Source organism: Carassius auratus, chromosome 10, assembly GCF_003368295.1.
Source record: "Carassius auratus strain Wakin chromosome 10, ASM336829v1, whole genome shotgun sequence".
Classification (NCBI taxonomy): domain Eukaryota; kingdom Metazoa; phylum Chordata; class Actinopteri; order Cypriniformes; family Cyprinidae; genus Carassius; species Carassius auratus.
Window position 1 is genome coordinate 17,898,323 of NC_039252.1, and position 8,968 is coordinate 17,907,290.

The following is an 8,968-nucleotide window of genomic DNA, read 5'->3' on the forward strand; positions in this document are numbered from 1 at the left end:
GATCTCGCTACGAACTCCCGAACTGATTCAAATGATTTGCGATCCCCAAACTGACTCAAGTGATTCGCGATTCCTCTACGAACTCCCGAACTGACTCAAATGATTCGCGATCTCGCTACGAACTCCCGAACTGATTCAAATGATTTGCGATCCCCAAACTGACTCAAGTGATTCGCGATTCCTCTACGAACTCCCGAACTGACTCAAATGATTCGCGATCTCGCTACGAACTCCCGAACTGATTCAAATGATTTGCGATCCCCAAACTGACTCAAGTGATTCGCGATTCCTCTACGAACTCCCGAACTGATTCAAATGATTCGCGATCCCCAAATTGACTCAAATGATTCGCGATCCCGCTGCGAACTCCCGAACTGACTCAAATGATTCGCGAACCCGTTACGAACTCCCGAACTGACTCAAATGATTCGGGAACCCGCTACGAACTCCCGAACTGATTCAAATTATTCGCGAACCTGCTACGAACTCCCGAACTGACTCAAATGATTCGCAAACCCGTTACGAACACCCGAACTGAATCAAATGATCTGCGTCTGGGGCCGATGACGTCACTTCCATGGAGGCATGTTGTACACGCCTCCGTCCATTGACTCTGCACCCACGTCAAAACAGTCCCACACAGAGTGATGTGCAGAAAAGTGAAGCGCAAAGGAAAAATGGTATCGCAAGCTCAAACTAGACTGACAAGCAACATAAAAGCAGTGTTGCAAATAAATTAATAGATATGACCATGGAAAATATGTATTGCAAAATCATTGCTTTAGCGCTGTTTCATTTGTTTTGCAATTCTTAATTTTTGTTTGCAAAAAACAAATGTATTTTCCTCAATACTTTAAATAAAATGTTTTAAATTTGTTTTTATTGTTTTTGTATATTTTAAACAAGGTAAATCTTTCTGATTTATTAAAATAAAAAGTCACATACATGGATTTTTCTGGGCTAAGCCCCGGATCTCCACTCACCCTAGAACCACCCCTGCTCTCATCTACAATAGCTGTTTTCTAAGTGAATATACAGTAAAATGTAAGTTCTTCCTGTGACCAAAAAATATACCACAGTTTCCTCAAAAATATTGAGCAGCACAACTGTGTTCAACATTGATAATAATCTTCATGTTTCTCGAGCAGTAAATCATCATATTATTGTGATTTCTGAAGATCATGTGACACTGAAGACTGGAGGAATGATGCTGAAAATACAGCGGAGCATCACAGAAATAAATGAGTTTTAAATGTAGACACTGAGTGTCATCATTTTTTTTTTCAAATGCTTACACACTAAAGATTTCCTTGTCACACATTCTGAAACCTTACAATCAAACAGCAGAAGCACACACAAGATCTACTAAACCAGACACTAATTCACATGAATCTAACAGGAATTAATAATAAAGCAGTCTGCGTAGGGCACTATCTCTCAGAAGGGGGCACTATAACAGTTCCCATCCGCGCTCGCGACCGCTCGCACCTCATGTTTGAGACTGATTGTTCATAATTGATGGATGAACATCTATGCCCAGGTAAAGATCAGCAATCCGGCGCTGAGAGAAAAGATAACTAAAGAAAAAAAAAAAAAAACCAGGCATAAAGGTGGCTTGACGTTGGACGTTCGAGAGTCTCAAATTTAGGGACCGTCTCTAAAGTTACATGCGATATTGGTATACACTTTTCTAACGTCAGTAGCATTTGAGGAGAATGATTCACAGTCATAAAAACAACTGTAATTGTTCATCTAGGTGACAGATATAATGCACAATTGAATTGAATGTTTGATATTTATTAAAACAAACTGTAAATCATGTAAATTATGTTACTTTTTCACATGGACTCAAACTCAAATTTGAAGCTCAATAGCATTTGAGGAGAAAGACTTGCAGTCATAAAACAATTGTAATGTGTTCATTTAGGTGTCAGCTACAATGCACACCTTATACATTTTTAATATATATTAAAATAAAGTATAAATCATTTAGGTAAAAACGAGGTTTATCACTTTCAGGCACATTCCTGTGAAAGTATTTTTTCAGGTTCCCTTACAAAATAAATTAGCCATGGTTTTAACAATAAATATATAATATATATAGAAAACAATGAGGCAATATTGATTGGTTAATAATAACACTGTTAAAATACATAATGTAGGCAAATACAAAATAAACAATTTATGTACATGATATTACAAATGCCATGTGATTGCTGCTGTTACACTTACAATCAAATCATTCAAATATTCACTTAATCTTTCATTTTTGGACACCGTGTTACTATAGATGACACAGGCTTTATAATTTCTTCAACAAAAAACGTGCATATCACAACCCTTACAAAAATAAACCATGGTTTTATCATAGTAAAACTGCTTCGTTTCCTTTTGCATGATTTCTGAATGCTTGAGACTATAAAATAAATTAGAGTCATAATAAAGTTACAGCCACAGGTAAATGAAAGCTATAATTGTAATTTGGAAATATTACAATTTATTCATTTACTTTTTTATTTACTATTTCCACCCTATAGTAGGTGTTTATTTCCATCATCATATCTGAGGAAGGAGGCACATACACCCTGCTCAGGTCAGGACACACATCTGGCCAGCGGTCCTGCGCTGTTTACTTCAGTAGGTTTCTCACTTCATGAAAAAGAGTTCGTACGCATGGTTTATAATGTCCGTACATATTTACGCCAAGTTTATTTTTATAAATCCCAATATGTGCGTAAAATAATGCGTACGCAATTTATATGAGTATTTTGTTCATATGCAACGTTTATAAATGAGACCCCTGTTCTGTACTTTTGACTCATAAATAACCTCAAGATATCTTCAACATTATCATGTGTAGTCAGAACCTCTAAATGACTTAAAATATATTTTATGATGTCTACAAATGGATCTGCACACACTAACAGCAGTGTGTGTGTGTGTATAATGTCATGGGTATGACACAGGTATTACAAGGAGAGGGTGACTTATGAGCACATAACCCATGTCCCCATTTTTCAAAACACTTATAAATCATACAGAATGAGTTTTTTTGAGAAAGTAAAAATGCACAAAGTTTCCTGTGAGGGTTAGGGTTAGGTGTAGGGTTGGTGAAGGGACATAGAATATACAGTTTCTACAGAATAAAAACCATTACACCTATGGGATGAACACACTTTACACAAAAACAAACAAGTGTGTGTGTGTGTGTGTGTGTGTGTGTGTGTGTGTGTGTGTGTGTCACCAGTAGATGGCAGAGTTAATTCACGTGAAGCAGCTCTCTCACCCTTAACAGCATTAGGAGTCTCCAGAAATCATTCATAGGTGAAACATCTGGTATAAAAGAGAGGAATATTTGTGATTTATGTGTTATGTAGATTTAACTCTCTGTGCTTTTCTGTGTTGGCAAGTCTGTAGAGGGGTTTGATGTAAAGAAGAATAGTCTTTATAGTTTACATCAAAGCTGTGATTTGTTAGTGAGAGTCATGTGGTTTCAAGAGAGGCATGTTCTTAATCTGAAGCATTTGATTGGGTGATTATTTGGCTCCGCCCCTCCGTACATCATGAGTCATCAGTATTTTGGGCTGGATTTTCTGGAACAAATACATAAGACTGTTCTAAGTTTATTTGTGGAATGTCTGGTTTACAGTCTGATCCGTCCTGAGTTTGCAGAGACACATTAACAGTTAGTTAGAGAGTTACTCTCAGTGATGTGCACTTAAGAAGCGTTTCACCTCCGGTTACTCCAGCGGGAATCTTCCTGTAATTAATGTGTGGTGTTGCTGTGGACCAAAGGCCCTGGAGAACATCAGTTCATGCTGTAATTATCCACAGACAGAAACTGCATTCCACTTCCTCTTCATTTATTATGTATCTCTGCACTTGTAAAATCTGTTAAATGTTTGCTTCATTGTGTTTTAAAGCAGTGATGCACTACAACTGAAGAATATGTGGTTAGTAAGATATTCTTAATTCTGAATTAATACTTTTATTCATTAATGCTGCATTAAACTAATAAAAATTGAACAGAATTAGTTTTTTTAAGTAAAAAAGCAGAAAGTTTTCTGTAAGGGGAGGTTTATGTGTAGAGCGATAGATAATAGAGTTTGTACAGTATAAAACCATCAATGATGTCCCTACAATGACAGCTGATCAGACGTGTGTGTACAGGCTGATATTTAATTGGTCTTCTGCAGCTGTATTTGCTGTTTCAACAGACTGGAAAAACTCTCCATTATTTCTGAAGTTTTCAGCTGAAGCCTCCAGTGTTGTAAATGACTCTGTCTGCTTGAGCAGATTTCATAGCTTACAGAAATACAGATTTTATTGACAGATCAATCAAAATGACTAAATAATGAAGGTGTGGAAGCCAAAGATTCATTATGTTCATAATCAGAAAACACAGGGATGTTTCAGTGAAGATGATTACAGAAAATCCACGGAATAAAGTTAATCAGTGCTGAATATACAGTGAAGACTGCAGGGTCATGTACATCAGTGTGATAATCACACACAACACTTACAGCTGCTTTAACACTGTGTGTGTGTGTGTGTGTGTGTGTGTGTGTGGCCTTTGATCTGCTCTGACACTCTCAAACACGCTTCCCACAGTGTGTCACAGCAGAGGCCATGTGCTGTCTGCTGCTCACTGCCTTTCATCTGCCTGTGAGTGTGTGTGTGTGTGTGTGTGTGTGTGTGTGTGTGTGTGTGTGTGCTCTTGTTTTTGTATCATATCAGGACACAACTCTGTATAATGACATGGGTATGACACAGGTATTACAAGGAGAGGGTGACTTATGAGGACATAACCCATGTCCCCATTTTTCAAAACACTTATAAATCATACAGAATTAGTTTTTTTGAGAAAGTAAAAATGCACAAAGTTTCCTGTGAGGGTTAGGGTTAGGTGTAGGGTTGGTGAAGGGACATAGAATATACAGTTTCTACAGAATAAAAACCATTACACCTATGGGATGAACACACTTTACACAAAAACAAACAAGTGTGTGTGTGTGTGTGAGTGTGAGAGAGAGAGAGAGAGTGTGAGTGAGTGTGTGTGTGTGTGTGTGTGTGTGTCAGTCTGCCGAAGTGACTTCACTCAGGAGTGTGTCCCACAGAGGGACCTGCGCAGCTGCTGCTTCTGCTCCAGGGTGCTTCTGACTTCCTGTGGGAACACAAATGTGCTTATCTGAAACATGCTGATCAGAATGGCCAATTATTTAATCATCTTTCTGTCAGCTGATCGTTACTGAGTGCATGTTATTTCCTAGTGGATCTGTGGTGCGTGAAACTGACACAAGAATAAAAAAAAACAAGAAAACAAGAAACTAAAATTTATTTACACTAAATATGTAATATGCATTTTAATCTGATATGTAAAATAGTGGTGGGTTTCTAAAGTAGTCTTTTCCAGACAGATTTCTTAAGATATATAGTCAAGTATAGTGTGCAGATGATATGAAATTATATCTTTTAATATGTTGGAACAATTATATTGATATCTGAGCAAATTGTACATTTTTTAGACACACTAAATAATTTATTTTGCCCTATTCAATTTGGGTTTCATAAACAGCACTCTACGGAAACTGCTGTATGTTATTTAATTGAGCAAGTGCGATTAAAATTAGATAAGGGTGGGGTTATGGGTGCAGTGTTTCTTGATTTGCAAAAAGTTTTTGACACATTAAACCATAATATTTTATTATCTAAAGGAAACAATGCACCTGGATTAAAACACGTATATCTTCAACAAGACACTGTTCAACAGGGGTACCTCAGGGGTCCATACTAGGACCTCTACATTTTAGTTTGTACTTGAATGATCTTCCAGATGTTTGTCCTGATGCATTTATTCAAATTTATGCAGACAATATTGTTATTTATGTACATGCTAAAACAAATGAACAGGTATCACATCTGCTGTCATGACCAAAATCTCAGACTGTTTTACTCAGCGTTGTTTATCGTTAAACATCCAGAAAACTTCTTGTATGTATTTTAACATTAGAAAGATTGAGGAGGCTATACCAGATATATTAGTAAATGGTGAAAGATAACAAACTGTATCAGACTTTAAATACCTTGGAGTTATTTTAGACACCCACTTATCGTTTGAAAAGCATGATAAAAAATAGTTTGTACAGTTACACCCTAACTTTAAATTTAAATTTATACAGAGTCAACTTTCATCAGAAGCTGTAAGAGTCTTTCTGCACACACTAATATTTTCTAATTTCTCTTACTGCATTACTTCATGGTCACAAGCAGGAAAATCTACTCTTAGACCTTTACATAGTTTATACAAACTTGCTATAAAAGTGTTTGATAAGAAACCTGACAGACATCATCATTGTCTTATTTCAAAAACATAATCTCTTTACTTTTAAAAACTGTAATATTTTACAATTGAAGTTGATTGGATTGTGAATGATCTTGCAGCTCCACCTTTAAAGATGTTTTTTTCATTGCACAATGACAGCATACAGTCAAGAGCCTTGTTAAAGCTGCTGTAGGGAACTTTTGACGCTCTAGCGGTTAATAAACAGAACTGCTTGCGTCTTGCGGAAGAACATCGTAGCCGGAACTACTTCTCTCTGTTTATGTCTATGAAGAATCACAAAGGTACTGGGTTACTCCACCGCGGTACCCCCGAAGCAATCTAAAATAGTCCGAATATAAACACTTATTATAGGTGCACCCTTTGTGATTCAGGACAAGCTAAAAACACGGTTTGGAAAATGAATTCATGGTGTACTCGCTTAATATATACATTTTTCTACATTTTGAACACAAACAAAGTTACGGACCGCAGCTCTGATTGGTTGTTTCTTACCGGGAGCGATGGAGTTTCTGCAAATGGCAATAGGACACTGGGAGGAGCCAGAGGAGCTTGATTTTTACACAGATTATCTGTCTCATATTCTACTGTCAGAACATAATTAAAGGTTTAATAAATATGTAAAAATTTTTTTTTTTACAAAAGTTCCCTACAGCACCTTTAAGAGTTGACTGTGAAGCGCATTTCACATAAACTGATTTTGGACGACCAGCTTTTTCTGTAAAAGCTGTTAATAGTCGGAATAGTTTACCAGCTGATATTAGACAGTGTACTACCTTTGTGCAGTTTAAATTACATTTGAAAAGATTTTTAAAGGCAAGTCAGGTTCATGTCAAATACAGAATAAAAAAAATATGGTATTTACTATGGGACTCTTGCATTTGATGTCTATTTCCATCCCCAACTCCATTTCCCAGAATCCCATGCTTAGGGCTAATCACCACCTGTTGTTCCCCACAGTGTTGGGGTAGTTACTCAAAAAATTTATTTAGTTACCAGTTACTTTTGTAAATTGTAATGAGATTACTTTGCTAGTTACTGCATTTGAAAAGTAACTTCACTACTTTTTACTTTACTTTACTTTTTTTAAAAGTTTTTCAGGGAATTCTTTCCAAATTCCGTTTTCCGTTTTAATTTTTATGGATTCCATTTTTTTCTGTTTTATTTTTTTCTCAACTCCTTTTTATTGGTTATATTTAATTGTATTAATCAAAAAGCTTGTCTAATTAATTTAAATCATAACACTTATACATTTTCACAACAATTTATTAAAAACCTTTTTAAAAATTACATGTTTAGGGCCCTATGAAATGTTTTATTTTTTCTTCACCATATGTTTTATTTTTATAGCATGTGTAATTATGAAAATGTATAAAAACAACTTAACTTATTCAATTTTTCTTAAAATAGCCTTATGAAATGTTTTTTTTACCCTCAGAAATTCTGTTGTGTATTTAATTTCTGGTTATCAGATGTGTCACAATCATTAGATGGAGTGCCCATTAACTTCATCAGAGGGCACTCCACTCATCAACCACCAGATGTCACTTGGACACTAGCACCTCTCATACTGTTGCACCACACCCGAACTACATTCCCCAAGAGACACTGCATCACAATCACCTTGCCACACCTGCACCTCATTCATCAGCCAATTTCCTTGCCACACCTGCACCTCATTTACACACACATAAAAGCAGCACAATCACTCTCATTCACTGCAAAGTCTTGTTTAGCCTGTCTAGCATTTCTGAGCGGTTTCGCCTTGGGTTTGGTTTTTCCCCCGTGTCTGATCTTGGATTGTGTTACCGACTCTGATTCTGTGCTGCCTACCCTGATCTCTGTTTGTTACCGTTAATGATTCTGGATATCCCTAACACACCTGACGCCGTTCCTGATTTCTGCCTGTATGACCATTCTCTTAATAAAGTTCTGCACATGGATCCCGAACACCTCTGACTCCCTGTTACAAAATGAAGGTATAAATCATTCATTTAGATTTTCTTTTAAATATTGAAAATAAATGTTTTGGTAAATAAAGGGCATTTACTATTAAAAATAAAACATTTTAATGTTAAGCAGGAGATGCTTTAAAGCACGAGGTTTCCCCGGTAACCGCTGAAAAGAAAGCAGTGCTGAGCTCACAAACGCTGCTTTATCAGGCATATAACATAAAAGTCTTCCTTCAGAAATACAGTGATATAAAAACACCTGTGTCTCGTTTTGATATTAAAACATATAAATGTGAGGAATTATTATTAAACTTGCAGTACGTGCTCATGTTTATTCAACAAAGCCTTTTGGAAAATCATCTAGTTTTAAAATCGTGGCGAGTCTCCAAAAATGTATGGGAAACCCATCCCACATCTCAACCACCTGAGCCCAAGTTCAGTCTACTCATCACCCTAACTTTAACTGCGTTTGCAGACTGCACCGCAGCCAGACCGACCGGAAGTTACCTTAGAGCCAGGCGCGATGACATTTCAGCACTTGACAAACGGAGAGCGACTCCTACGTAGCACTTGAAGCACAGCTGTGCGATTGCTTTACGTGCAATGTTGGGAAACGCACGTCAAACAATAACGAAGGATCGTAAAATTACTAGTAGAAAACACTCTTAAGCGCTAA